Source organism: Triticum urartu, chromosome 6A, assembly GCF_056163025.1.
Source record: "Triticum urartu cultivar PI428250 chromosome 6A, HENAU_Tu73, whole genome shotgun sequence".
Classification (NCBI taxonomy): Eukaryota; Viridiplantae; Streptophyta; class Magnoliopsida; order Poales; family Poaceae; genus Triticum; species Triticum urartu.
Window position 1 is genome coordinate 593,436,627 of NC_141878.1, and position 14,902 is coordinate 593,451,528.

A 14,902-nucleotide genomic window follows, 5' to 3' on the forward strand; every position below is an offset into this window, starting at 1 on the left:
TCTCTTACTGATTTACCGCTATCGTTTTGGGGTTATGCTTTAGAGACGGCCGCATTCACGTTAAATAGGGCACCATCAAAATCCGTTGAGACAACGCCTTATGAACTATGGTTTGGCAAGAAACCAAAGTTGTCGTTTCTTAAAGTTTGGGGTTGCGATGCTTATGTGAAAAAGCTTCAACCTGATAAGCTCGAACCCAAATCGGAGAAATGTGTCTTCATAGGATACCCAAAGGAGACTGTTGGGTACACCTTCTATCACAGATCCGAAGGCAAGACATTCGTTGCTAAGAATGGATCCTTTCTAGAGAAGGAGTTTCTCTCGAAAGAAGTGAGTGGGAGGAAAGTAGAACTTGACGAGGTAACTGTACCTGCTCCCTTATTGGAAAGTAGTACATCACAGAAACCTGTTTCTACGACACCTACACCGATTAGTGAGGAAGCTAATGATAATGATCATGAAACTTCAGAACAAGATACTACTGAACCTCGTAGATCAACCAGAGTAAGATCCGCGCCAGAGTGGTACGGTAATCCTGTTCTGGAAGTCATGCTACTAGATCATGATGAACCTACGAACTATGAAGAAGCGATGGTGAGCCCAGATTCCGCAAAATGGCTTGAAGCCATGAAATCTGAGATGGGATCCATGTATGAGAACAAAGTTTGGACTTTGGTTGACTTGCCCGATGGTCGGCAAGCAATTGAGAATAAATGGATCTTCAAGAAGAAGACTGACGCTGACGGTAATGTTACTGTCTACAAAGCTCGACTTGTCGCAAAAGGTTTTCGACAAGTTCAAGGGATTGACTACGATGAGACCTTCTCACCCGTAGCGATGCTTATGTCTGTCCGAATCATGTTAGCAATTGCCGCATTTTATGACTATGAAATTTGGCAGATGGATGTCAAAACTGCATTCCTGAATGGATTTCTGGAAGAAGAGTTGTATATGATGCAACCGGAAGGTTTTGTCGATCCAAAGGGAGCTAACAAAGTGTGCAAGCTCCAGCGATCCATTTATGGACTGGTGCAAGCCTCTCGGAGTTGGAATAAACGCTTTGATAGTGTGATCAAAGCATTTGGTTTTATACAGACTTTCGGAGAAGCCTGTATTTACAAGAAAGTGAGTGGGAGCTCTGTAGCATTTCTGATATTATATGTGGATGACATATTACTGATTGGAAATGATATAGAATTTCTGGATAGCATAAAGGGATACTTGAATAAGAGTTTTTCAATGAAAGACCTCGGTGAAGCTGCTTACATATTAGGAATAAAGATCTATAGAGATAGATCAAGACGCTTAATTGGACTTTCACAAAGCACATACCTTGACAAGATTTTGAAGAAGTTCAAAATGGATCAAGCAAAGAAAGGGTTCTTGCCTGTGTTACAAGGTGTGAAGTTGAGTCAGACTCAATGCCTGACCACTGCAGAAGAGAGAGAGAAAATGAAAGATGTTCCCTATGATTCAGCCATAGGATCTATCATGTATGCAATGCTGTGTACCAGACCTGATGTGTGCCTTGCTATAAGTCTAGCAGGGAGGTACCAAAGTAATCCAGGAGTGGATCACTGGACAGCGGTCAAGAACATCCTGAGGTACCTGAAAAGGACTAAGGATATGTTTCTCGTATATGGAGGTGACAAAGAGCTCATCGTAAACGGTTACGTTGATGCAAGCTTTGACACTGATCTGGACGATTCTAAATCGCAAACCGGATATGTGTTTACATTAAATGGTGGAGCTGTCAGTTGGTGCAGTTCTAAACAAAGCGTTGTGGCGGGATCTACATGTGAAGCGGAGTACATAGCTGCTTCGAAAGCAGCAAACGAAGGAGTCTGGATGAAGGAGTTCATATCCGATCTAGGTGTCATACCTAGTGCATCGGGTCCAATGAAAATCTTTTGTGACAATACTGGTGCAATTGCCTTGGCAAAGGAATCCAGATTTCACAAGAGAACCAAGCACATCAAGAGACGCTTCAATTCCATCCGGGATCTAGTCTAGGTGGGAGACATAGAGATTTGCAAGATACATACGGATCTGAATGTTGCAGACCCATTGACTAAGCCTCTTCCACGAGCAAAACATGATCAGCACCAAGGCTCCATGGGTGTTAGAATCATTACTGTGTAATCTAGATTATTGACTCTAGTGCAAGTGGGAGACTGAAGGAAATATGCCCTAGAGGCAATAATAAAGTTATTATTTATTTCCTTATATCATGATAAATGTTTATTATTCATGCTAGAATTGTATTAACCGGAAACATAATACATGTGTGAATACATAGACAAACAGAGTGTCACTAGTATGCCTCTACTTGACTAGCTCGTTAATCAAAGATGGTTATGTTTCCTAACCATAGACAAAGAGTTGTTATTTGATTAACGGGATCACATCATTAGTTGAATGATCTGATTGACATGACCCATTCCATTAGCTTAGCACCCGATCGTTTAGTATGTTGCTATTACTTTCTTCATGACTTATACATGTTCCTATGACTATGAGATTATGTAACTCCCGTGTGCCGGAGGAACACTTTGTGTGCTACCAAACGTCACAACATAAATGGGTGATTATAAAGGTGCTCTACAGGTGTCTCCAAAGGTACATGTTGGGTTGACGTATTTCGAGATTAGGATTTGTCACTTCGATCGTCGGAGAGGTATCTCTGGGCCCTCTCGGTAATGCACATCACTTAAGCCTTGCAAGCATTGCAACTAATGAGTTAGTTGCGGGATGATGTATTACGGAACGAGTAAAGAGACTTACCGGTAACGAGATTGAACTAGGTATTGGATACCGACGATCTAATCTCGGGCAAGTAACATACCGATGACAAAGGGAACAACGTATACTGTTATGCGGTCTGACCGATAAAGATCTTCGTAGAATATGTTGGAGCCAATATGGGCATCCAGGTCCCGCTATTGGTTATTGACCGGAGACGTGTCTCGGTCATGTCTACATTGTTCTCGAACTATAGGGTCCACACGCTTAAGGTTTCGATGACAGTTATATTATGAGTTTATGAGTTTTGATGTACCGAAGTTAGTTCGGAGTCCCGGATGTGATCACGGACATGACGAGGAGTCTCGAAATGGTCGAGACATAAAGATTGATATATTGGACGACTATATTCGGACACCGAAAGTGTTCCGGGGAAGTTTCGGATAAAACCGGAGCACCGGGGGGTTACTGGAACCCCCCGGGGGGTTAATGGGCCTCATGGGCCTAAAGTGGAGAAGAGGAAGGGGCTGCCAGGGCAGGCCGCGCGCCCCCTCTCCCCCTAGTCCGAATTGGACAAGGAGGGAGGGGCGGCGCCCCCCCCCCCTTTTCCTTCTCTCCTTCCACCTCTCCTACTTGGACAAGGAAAGGGAGGGGAGTACTACTCCCGGTAGGAGTAGGACTCCTCCTGCGCGCCTCCTCTAGGGCCGGCCGCACCCCCCCTTGGATCCTTTATATACGGAGGCAGGGGGCACCCTAGAACACACAAGTTGATCTTCGTGATCGTTCCTTAGCCGTGTGCGGTGCCCCCCTCCACCATATTCCACCTCGGTCATATCGTTGCAGTGCTTAGGCGAAGCCCTGCGTCGGTAGAACATCATCATCGTCACCGCGCTGTCGTGCTGACGGAACTCATCCCCAAAGCTTTGCTGGATCGAAGCCCGGGGTGCGTCATCGAGCTGAACGTGTGCCAAGAACTCGGAGGTGCCGGAGTAACGGTACTTGGATCGGTTGGATCGGGAAGACGTACGACTACTTCCTCTACGTTGTGTCAACGCTTCCGCTTCGGTCTACGAGGGTACGTAGACAACACTCTCCCCTCTCGTTGCTATGCATCACCATGATCTTGCGTGTGCGTAGGAATTTTTTTGAAATTACTACGTTCCCCAACAGGGATATGACTATTTGTGTAAGCCATCCAGGAGGGGCCGAGTTACGCAAATAGAGGTTCATCAGAAGCCCAAGACCAAGGCATGAAGATGGCGGTTCACTAAAAGGCTTAAAGGCCCACAGGCGACTCTGAGGCCCGTAAAGATAAACCGCCGTGATGGTATAACTTGTACTGTAAGGTAGAAGTAACTAGTCGCCGAGCCGGACACTGTTTATGAGCCGGCCGGGACTCTGTAGGTCGCAGGGCGTCAACCCGTATATATAAGGGGACGACCCGCCAGCGGCTTAGGGCGAAAAATAACTGATCGAGAGCCAGGCATAGCGTATCTCGCTCCCTGGTCATCGAAACCTCAAGCAATTCCAACCCAACTAGACGTAGGCCTTCCTTCACTGTAAGGGGCTGAACTAGTATAAACCTCGCGTGTCCTTGTCCCGATTAACCCCTTTAAGCTTCCTAGTTGCGATGGCTCCACGACTAAGTCCTTGCAAAAGGACATCTGCCGTGACAATTCCACGACAAGCGGCAAGGGAAGCAGGGGGGAATCTGGGTGTGAAACTGAGTTCATTCAAGGTTAGGTCAAAGAGGGTACACAACTAGGTATACAGCTTCATAAGGACTCATCTTATTGGGATCCAAGATGATCAATTACAGTTAAGTTGTACAATTTCTATATTTGGGTGATGGTACCGGAGTTCATTCATTTTGCTTCTATCATGTATACTTAAAATTGTGTATTCATAAAACTTTAGCTTATATAGATGATGCATGGGTATTGTATTTAACATGTTAAATATAAACTAAATTGTTGATTTAGTAACTCTATTTTGGTCCAGCGATCTTCAACAAGGATAGACCGACTCTGATTTTTTTTCCAGTTTCTTTAGGTAGTGCTTAAACCGGATTACGATAGGAGCTCAATTGTTGAGGCTATACTGAACCACAAATTTATTATTGGGACAGTACTATAGTCTCTTATTTATGCTTTTTAAGTAAATATCATGTCTACCTCTTATTAGAAATTTATAAAACCTTAGGTTCTTTGCAAGCTTTCTTACCAAAAGAAGGCTCTTCAGAAGCTACTACATGTATATGCTCAGATTATATGCATGTTCTCTTTAATTTTCAAGTGCTTATGAATCATCTGCAGAAGTAACCATGGAGGCATTGAACTAAATACGAATCCAAGCAGGAGTATCACGAAGATAATATAGGTTTTGGTGTACCGAGAGGGTCATGCAATGCTTCATTGAAGTTCAAATTTACCTCCAAAACATTGCATGGACTCCTGCACGTACTCGCTATTTTATTTCTTCACCTTCTTGCAGTTTAATTACATGTAAGTTCTGTATTCTATTTAATAAGTTATTTGTGTTTTGGCTTGTTACAAATGATTTTAGATGACACATACATATTGGGCGTCATGGTGGGAATATGTACGTGTAATATAGAGACAGCCCAGGAGAAGCCGGTTAACCTGCCCGAGCTCATTGCTGACAGGCTCGGGGTTATCTAGGGCATGGTCCACCTCCTGAAGGCCTTGATGGGCTCCACCGACCACCATTCAGGTACTATTCATCTCTTTAATCATGATCTAATCTCGTCTCGTATTGTAATGAATTTCTTGCTTCTGCTTTGACGTTAAACATGTTTAATTGAATCTGAAGAATTTGATACTATATGTATGTTTATATATACCAAGGGCTCCGCCGACCTACGTTCAGGTACTATTCATCTCTTTAACCATGATCTAATCTCATGTCTTATATGAGCGAGATACCTCTTAAGCTATGGGAATACATTGATCGTGTTGTAATGAATTTCTTGCACTGTGCCTGATTAGGCAGCACCACATAAATAAAAACGAAGATAGCAGTACCAGTATTCTAGAGGGTCTGCGCTGTTGCATCTAACAAGTTAAAATATCAACATTAAGGATGATTCTCTTTTCATGGATAGTCTTTTAAGGAGTTTCTCGCTAATTATAAGATCTTGCTGTCATAGAAGCTTTGATCCAAATCATAACATTTGGCTACTCAAAGAGGGTGTGCGATCAGCTTTCCCAAGACCTATCTTGTCCATTAAAGAAACAATTCTGTCATGGTTGCAGCAATTTCGGAAAGTTCCACATGTCTGGGTTGGTTAGCAAACTGAATATCTGCGTATAAACATATTATGTCATGCTTGCTTCGGTCAATAGATACAATAAATTGCGGTAATATTTGTGTTAATATTGTCATGATCAGAAATATGTCCTTCCTCCTGTCTTTTTTACTTTGATATAAATATTAAACGTTTATTATCCTAGAGTTTGTAACGGTGTGGCTGGCGCACTAGCTAGCTAGGATTGGTGCTTCCCAGGAACGTGCACTAGCTAGCTAGGATTGGTGCTTCCCAGGAATGTGTAAGTCTATGTAGTTTGGAATATGAAATCACACACTTTGTGACTTGTTTAGTGGCTGCCAATTTGTGTAGCTCATCCCTTAAATGAGCAATGATATATCTCAGTAATATGGTGTTTATGCCATCTCTGGTGGGTAATCACGGGCTTAGAGAGAGAGATTGATTATATGAGAAAGATATGATTTTTGTGTGCAATCCTAGACTACGTACCTCAGCGAATCCTTAAAAATAAATAAAGAGAACACCAACAATATGTATATGATTTTTGTGAGTATCTCCTGCCGCGCCCCCAACACGCCCCAGGGCAACTTTTTTCACGCCAGCGCAAAAAAAAAAACAAGTCGCGCCCCCAAGACGCCGAAATCCGCCAGCTCAGCCTGTTTTTGGACCCGGCGAACCCAGCGCATTGGGGGCTCCGGCGGAAGGGAAAACCGCATATGGGTCACCACTGTCAGACGAAAACGCATGTTGCATGTCCAGATTCCCCCTCCCCCCCCCCCCCCCCGCGTGCACGCCCTCCCGCCACATTGCTGATCCCGGCGCCGACCACCCCCACCACCGCTAGATAGGCCATCCCCCGCCGAAAAAGAGAGAGGGTTCTGCCGCGGCATCCTCCACCCCGTTCCTGGGCGAGCTTTCCGGCGCTCCGGCCGCGCAGCGCGGGATACCGGCGGCTGCACGCCTACCACGCTCGCCAGGTGTTCGGAGATTTTTCTGCTCGGTGATGGACTCAGACGACGAGGAGGCGCTCGCGGCGCTGCTGGAGGAGGAAGCCGATGCCGACGCCCAGGACGAAGAGCATCTCATGGTCGTCGCTGCCCTGTCCAGCCTGCTCATGAGCAATGCAAAGCCGCGGCGAGGTGGCTCGGCGCCGGGCCGGCTGAAGGCAAAGCAGAGGCATCAACTGGAAGGCTATTGCTTGCTCTACTCCGACTACTTCGCTGACGCTCCACTACACGACGCAAAGTATTTCGGTGCCGTTATCGGATGAGCCGAAATCTCTTCCTCAGGATTGTGAATTTCATCCAGGAGGTCGACAGCTACTCCAAGTGCAAGAAGAATTGCACCGGCACACTTGGATTCACCTCACTCCGAAAGTGCACGACAACTATGAGGATGCTTGCATACAAAGCTCCCGGTGATTCACTGGAAGACTATGGGCGCATGGTCGAGTCCACGATCATTGAGTGTTTCTACAAGTTCTGCAGGGCAGTGGTGGCAGTGTTTGGACCGCAATACTTGCGATCACCCAATGCGGAAGACACTGCTCAGATGCTAGCACAGAATGCAGTAAGAGGATTTTCTGGGATGCTTGGAAGTATGGACCGCATGCATTGGAAATGGAAAAACTGTCCATTTGCTTAGTAGGGGATGCACAAAGGCACCAAAGGCGGTTGCAGTGTGCTACTTGAGGCAGTGGCCACACACGACCTCTGGATTTGACACTCCTTCTTTGGTATGCCAGGAACTCACAATGACATATCAACGTACTGCAGTGCTCCCCTGTCATTGCCAAGCTTGTTGAAGGTCATTCTCCTCCGGTGAACTTCGAGGTCAATGGGCGGCACTACAACAAGGGATACTACCTAGCAGATGACATCTATCCGATATGGTCCATATTTGTGAAGACTATCTCAAACCCTGTGCCAAGAGGAAAGAACTCCCACTTTGCGAAGGTTCAGGAGGCTTGCAGTAAGGATGTCGAGCGGGCATTTAGTGTGCTCCAACAATATCGATTTACTGTTGTCCGGTACCCCGCTCAGACCTGGTCGAAAGATCAAATGTGGGAGATCATGACTTGCTGTGTCATCTTGCACAACATGATCATTGAGAGCGAGCAGGAAGAGCCAGTGTTTGACACTGAACCATATTACAGACAGGATCCTCTTGCCCAAGTTGATCACCACCTACCGGCAACTTGAACTGTCTTCCTCAATATGTGTCAGGAGATCCGAGACCCACCGGTGCATCAACAACTGCAGCAGGATCTAGTGGAACACCTATGGAGGCTCAAGGGCAACAACGCCTAGCTCGACGTGTGATGAAATATGAGTTTTTATTTGTTGAACTACTTGTTCAACTATATAATTTGTATTGAACTATTTAATTTTCTATGATGAACTATGAGACAAAAATAGTTTCTGTTCAATTTGTGCTGAAGCACGCCGAAAACGGGCCGAAATTGGACAATTTGCATCGAAAATGGGCTGAAAAGTGGGCCAATTTACGTCGAAAGTGGGCCAAAATCGGCACCTCGGGCGACCTGGGGCGGCGGCTAGAAACCCAATCATCCGCACGCCGATTTTTCAGTCGGCGCGCCCCAGGGCGGCGCTATTTCAAGCCTCTGGAGAGCCGAACGAACGGAGATGCTCTGACATTCAAGCGCATAAAAAGATGGGTACAACAACGCCTGCCCTTAATGATCTAGTGGGTATGTAAACGTACACGAGTTTTGTGTGGTTTGCGTTTCCAACTTTGGAAGAGCTGCCCCTGATCAGCTTCACTGTATTGCTGCTGCAATTTGTGTGCCACTGTAATAGTACTTATGTGGTGGAATTTTTATCTATCTTCTCCTGGGTTGCAATTTGTCAGCCGATATATGCGCAATACGCAATGAACTGATGATAATCTTGGGTGTGAAAATTTTGATTTGTGCTGAAGGAAATTTTGGTTTAGACTTTCTTGAATGCATTTTGGTGCAAAACACAAAAAAAGCCACACGGCCGGTGGCGCAGCTGCTACATTGTCGTCTCCGGCTTCGGCTCAGGCAAGGCTGCTCAAGACATCTTTAATGCTGACCTTCAAACCTTTTGCAACCGTATGCACCGCGTTGTCCGAATCACGGAAGCCATTCAACGCTGGCTTGTATTAGCCTGCAGTGCGGTCCGGACGTGTTTTCTCTCACACACCGAAGACAAACGTGATTTGCAGGAGTCTGGACCACTCCCAAGCCAGTTTCTGACCGTCCTGGTCGACCCAAACCACCTACCCATCCTTCCCGCACTTTCCATCCCACATGCCGCGCCGCTTAGCGCGCCGTGTTCATGCCGGATCAGAGCATGCAACGGCCGGCATTGATGTCGCGATTTGACCGAATGGAAAGGCGGCGCAGACGCACGCGACCTCTCTGGCGTGGCTGCTGCTTCAATGCAGAAGCCACGTCCCGAGATAGGTTTTACTGGAACTGGCATAGTGTTTTCCTGGAACTCGCAATGATTTTTGCTGGTGGATAGATGAGACTTTCGTTGTGGCCGGCGTGACAGTGTGCTTTTTGCTGGACTAGTAAGTGTGCACGTGCAACGCACGTCTATTTGAACTAATAAGTGTGCACATCTATTTGGATTAACATATTATACTAAACTTAATACAAGACAATTTATTCATAAATTTGAAATTTCCCTATAAAGTACACGATCTCTTATTTCCAACTCTTACAAATAATTTGAAATATCGTTTCTTCTTAATCAACATGTCTCCTGTATTAAAAGACCATCCACTTTTCTCAATGTATAAAATTCAAAATTATTTAGAAGATTCATCATGATTCTTTATATGCACACATTTATGCAAGTATAGTCACACATGAAAATGTCACTTAGGACAAGCTAAGGAAACGTTTCAGTGCCAACAAATTCCAGTCAAGAATTACACAAGATCGTCATGAACATATACAAAGAGAAGTGACTTCTCTTTCTCCGAGATTGATCGAACAACAAGTTTTTGTATATATCTATCCAACACTACTATATATATATATATATACAATATGACATCTCTTATAATCCCTAACATCTAAAATCGATTTGAACTTCCACATGGCATTCTCCGTCTTTATGTATGACATGGTCAAGAAAGAATCCCGCCAATCCTTCTTGAATTGCTCGTATGCGATCATGTGGTATGAGTTCATTCCGCATCTGTCACATCTAATTTAAATAAGAGGGTCAATACATATATATGAAAGAAACTCAACACAATTGATGGTAATAAAATAAAATTGTGAATATTGTTTATGTACTAAATGATATGAAATTTACCATGACCACAAAATATCCTACATTCATCATCATCATAATCAACATGCAGTTTTTGCTTCTCTTGTATGTAGTCCAAGTTTTCTATCAGGAAAACATGTTAACTCAACTGTAGATAAGGATGGTATAAAAATGCTCATGTAAAATTATAATTGCCATGTATCTGCTGGACAAACAAATACACTTATGCAAACTTCAGGGTTTTTTAGTAAAACTTATGCGAACTTTAGTTTTTTTCATTAAAACTTATGCAAACTTTTGGGTTTTTTCAGTGAAACGTAATTTCATGACTGCAAGTAAGGTCTTGGTTCAACGAATTTGTCTATGAGTTCACTATGTAGTCGTGAGTTGGCTATGTAATAACCGGTAGTCAGTACTTAAAAAAATAGGGATGTCTGTTGCAGGTACGTGAAAATCAGTGAAAAAATAAAGAAAGAAAGAAGGCGAATGTCTCTGTGTGTGCTCCAACGCTCATCTGTTTCTCATTGCCTCATCTCTAGTTCCTGTACTTCTAGATGTGTCACCACCGGCGAGGTAGCGATGACAGTAAAAAAACAACACTCGATACTTACTTGATTAATGCGTGTGTGTGGTGCGTTCGCGTGAAGGCGAGAGTCTCTGTCGTTTAGGCCTGCGAGCGGCCGCGGCGACCGTGTCCTCTCACCAGCTGGGCGGCATTGTCGACGCAGGTGAGTCAGTCGTCCAGCTTTGAGGCGGCGGCCTCCACGCACCGGGATTAGCTTTGGACGACGTCGTCCATGCGTGAGTACCGGACAAGCGTGTCCAACGGAGCAGCACGCGTCAGAGCTGAGGGAGTCGGGGGTGGCTTCGGGCGAGTGAGATGGGGCCGTGATTAGCTTCACCTGTTGCACAGTGGCCGAGACCTGCACCGCCCTGGGGACGATGATGGTTGGCGACCAGGCGAATCTACATGCATGGTTGTGGGGGCAGATTTTTTTGGCCCGCTTATACTGGTCCAAGATACTCAGCGTTGCCCCCACTTGAAGGACCTCGGCGGTGGGTGATTGTCAGCGTGGGTGTTGTGGATGGAGCCGAAGTCGACGCGGATGCCGGTGGTTCCCGGAGAGCATGCCCAGGATGTGGACGAAGTCGTTGCAGTCAGTAGAAGTGTGTTCGGAGGAAGCCGCAGCTCCTCCTCGCGTATCTCCCATTGTGGCTCGCGTGGGTGGTGGGCTGGTGACGGCTAGCGACTCGCGATCACGATTCCCTAATAGGAGACGATAGGATGTGCTCGCGATTAGTTTCTTAATAATTAGATGCGTTCGTGATTAGTTATCTAATAGAATGCAGCCATGATTAGTTTCCCAATAATTAGATGCGTCCGTGATTAATTTCCTAATAGGATGGCTCGTAATTATTTTCCTAATAATAGGATGCACGCGTGATTTTTTTTCCTAATAATAGGACGAGTTTGTGATTAGTTTCCTAATAATTAGATGTGCTTGTGATTAGTTTCTTAATAGGATGTGTCCGTGATTATAGTTTCCTAATCGATCAGGCATGGACTTTCATATTTTCCTTCGCGGTGGAGTTTTTAGGTGAAACTAATCACGGGCGGCGCAGACGCACGCGACCTCTCTGGCGTGGCTGCTACTTCAATGCAGAAGCCACGTCCCGAGATAGGTTTTACTGGAACTGGCATAGTGTTTTCCTGGAACTCGCAATGATTTTTGCTGGTGGATAGATGAGACTTTCGTTGTGGCCGGCGTGACAGTGTGCTTTTTGCTGGATTCATTGATCTTTTTTGGTGCAACTAGCAATCTAGCATGTGTTTTTGCTACGCCCGGGAACCATAGGACAAGTGTATAGGCCTCTAGTTTTATGTTTTGCCAGTTGTGGCTTTGAGTTCTCCTTTTATTTATCTCTTGATGAGTTCTTGTAACGTACTACATCTTTGTTCGACCATTTGATCCTCGGAATGTGGTGTACGGCGGCAGCCATTGATACGATCGGTATGGAAGGCCAGAAAGAAAGCTTCAACAGACACAAAACCAAAACACGTACTACGTGTTGGACATGGACTCGGAACCAACTCACGTACCGGATCGATGTGCACAATCAATTCAACCTAGACCCAACTACGGACGACATATTCGGGTTGGAGTTTGTTCTTTGCTGTGGACTATCTGGACTTACAGAAATGATTTGGTTTTTAACAGAACATTATGTATACATTTTTTGCAGGTCATATTCCGAACTATGGCACTGATCCATTCGTGGTCACTACTCACTCAGATGGAGGCCAGGGAGCATTTGGTTACTGGGTCTTCCCGCTGGGAGATGGTAGCTCGGGATATCTTCAACCGGTTTGGATGGCGGTCATGTAATAGGATAGGCATTTAGATTTTCTATCTTTTTTAGCCAGCCGGTTGTGGCGTCTTTTCTTGGCTAGGTGGTGTTTCTAGCCTCTTATGGCTCTGTGTGAGCTGTCGGTGCTTTTTTATTTTTTATGGAGACCTTTGGAACAATGTTGACACTTTATCTGGTTAATAAGATGGCCATATGCATCTTTCTAATGCAGAGGCCGGGGTATCACCCTTTTCCAAAACAAAAACAAAAAAACGGACGCAGACGGACTCCATCTACCCAGCCGCCAGTACTACTATTTACACAACTCGATCAATCGCCGCCTATCCTGTACTACTACTCGCCTTCGTTTGATCCCAAGATCCGCGTCTTCTCCGGGCTGATCGATCTGCACCCCTGCCGGCCGGCCGGATGGACGGGAGCGACGGCAACGGCATCTGCTTCCCCTACGACGTCCTCCTCAACATCCTCGGTCGCCTCCAATGCCGCCCCCTCGCCAAGTCCAGGCGCGTCTGCCGAGCGTGGCGTGCCATAGTCGACGGCCACAAACTCCTCCTCCGGTATTTCTTCCCCCGGGGGCCCTTCCCCGGCATCTTTACAGACAACTACGGGACCGACAATGAGTCGTCCTTTTTTGCCCCGCCGGCGCCGCGCTCAGAGCTCGCGACGGCCCAGTCTTTCGGCGTCCGCTCTTCCGGCACGACTGGGCCTCTGTGCCGCACTACTGCAACGGCCTCCTTCTCCTCAAGAAGTTTCCACTCGATCTTTACGTCTGCAACCCGGCGACGACGCGTTATGCTTGCCTACCACGACCGTCAAATGATTTTTCGCTCTTCAATGTGGGCATGTTCCTGGCCTTCGACCCGGCCGTGTCTCTGCACTATGAGGTGTTCCTACTGAGAGGAGAGATCCAACCGGACAAGGAAAAGGCAATCTCTATGTTAGTGCTCTCGTCACAGACTATGCAATGGGTGAGCCGGGAGTTTGAGCCGCGGCATTGCGCCCCCGGGAACCTCTACGACGCTGTGACTGCCCCGCATCCTAGTGATATGACAAGATGGAACTCAGCTGAATACTGGCAAGGGTCACTCTACGTGCATTGTTGGAATAACGTTGTTATGATCCTGCACAACTCAGAGGAGGCCAATGACATTGTTCCGCTACCAGGGAAAGCTTATAAAGATAAAGAATATGTATGTTTTACCACGCCACTAAGGAGGTCTGTCTTGGCAAGCTACGAGAAAGGGGTTCACTATGTGACATTTGAAAAATACGAACTACATATATGGATATTGACCTAATTAGCTGATGGCCAGGTGGGGTGGATGCTAACACACAAGGCTGACCTTGGTCGTTTTGGTCGTCAAATAGATGCTTACTCTTACATGGAGACGAAACTACAGTGGGAGGCAGCCGACAGCAAGAAAGCTCTATTTAGTTTGTTCAAACCTCGTCACACCAATGGCCAGCCAATTTCTCTCCTTGAAGGATACACAAAATTCCAAGATCTGAAGAGAGCCAAAGATCTTGGGACACAAACTCTCATAGGCGCTTCGCTGGCGCCATATCGGACGTTGTCGGGGTAGGGAGACACCAGAGAGACATTATTCCAACACGACATCATCGTCACCACCTCGTTGATGTCATCAGGAAACAATACATGAGATGAAGAAAAACATAATGGGTGGATGGGTCCCCACTCCTCCTACCGCCGACGAGGCCGTCAAACGGGCAAGAGAAGTGGACTGATGCAGCGGCACGGGGGGAACTTGGTGGCGGCAGATGCTACGTTGGACAGGGCAAGCCTACATTTGAGTGTGCGTAGTTTGGCAAAGCAAGCAAATAAGCAAAGGCCAACGTTGAGTTCCCTATAGACAAGGTATCTAAAATTAGCCTAAAATGTTTCCTTGCCAAACTTTTAGGTTTTGCAAAATTTTGAAGTCAAACCACTGAAAAAGGTTTTTGTAGAGACCTATAGGCGTGTCGGTGCTTGTAGTTAAAAAAAATTGTTTAGTTTTTTCCGTACAAAAAATAAGTTCAGAGATTGAAATGATGTCCATGTTAATGGCAAGATAAGTGGTGTCAGACTTGAACACGTACAGCCGCAGGTCGATCCGAATCAACTCGCAATTCAACCTAGAATTGACTGCGGAGACACTCTCTATTTATGCAACTTCATCGATCGCCCTAGCCTTCGTCGCTCTCCATCGATCGATCGGCGCCTTCATCT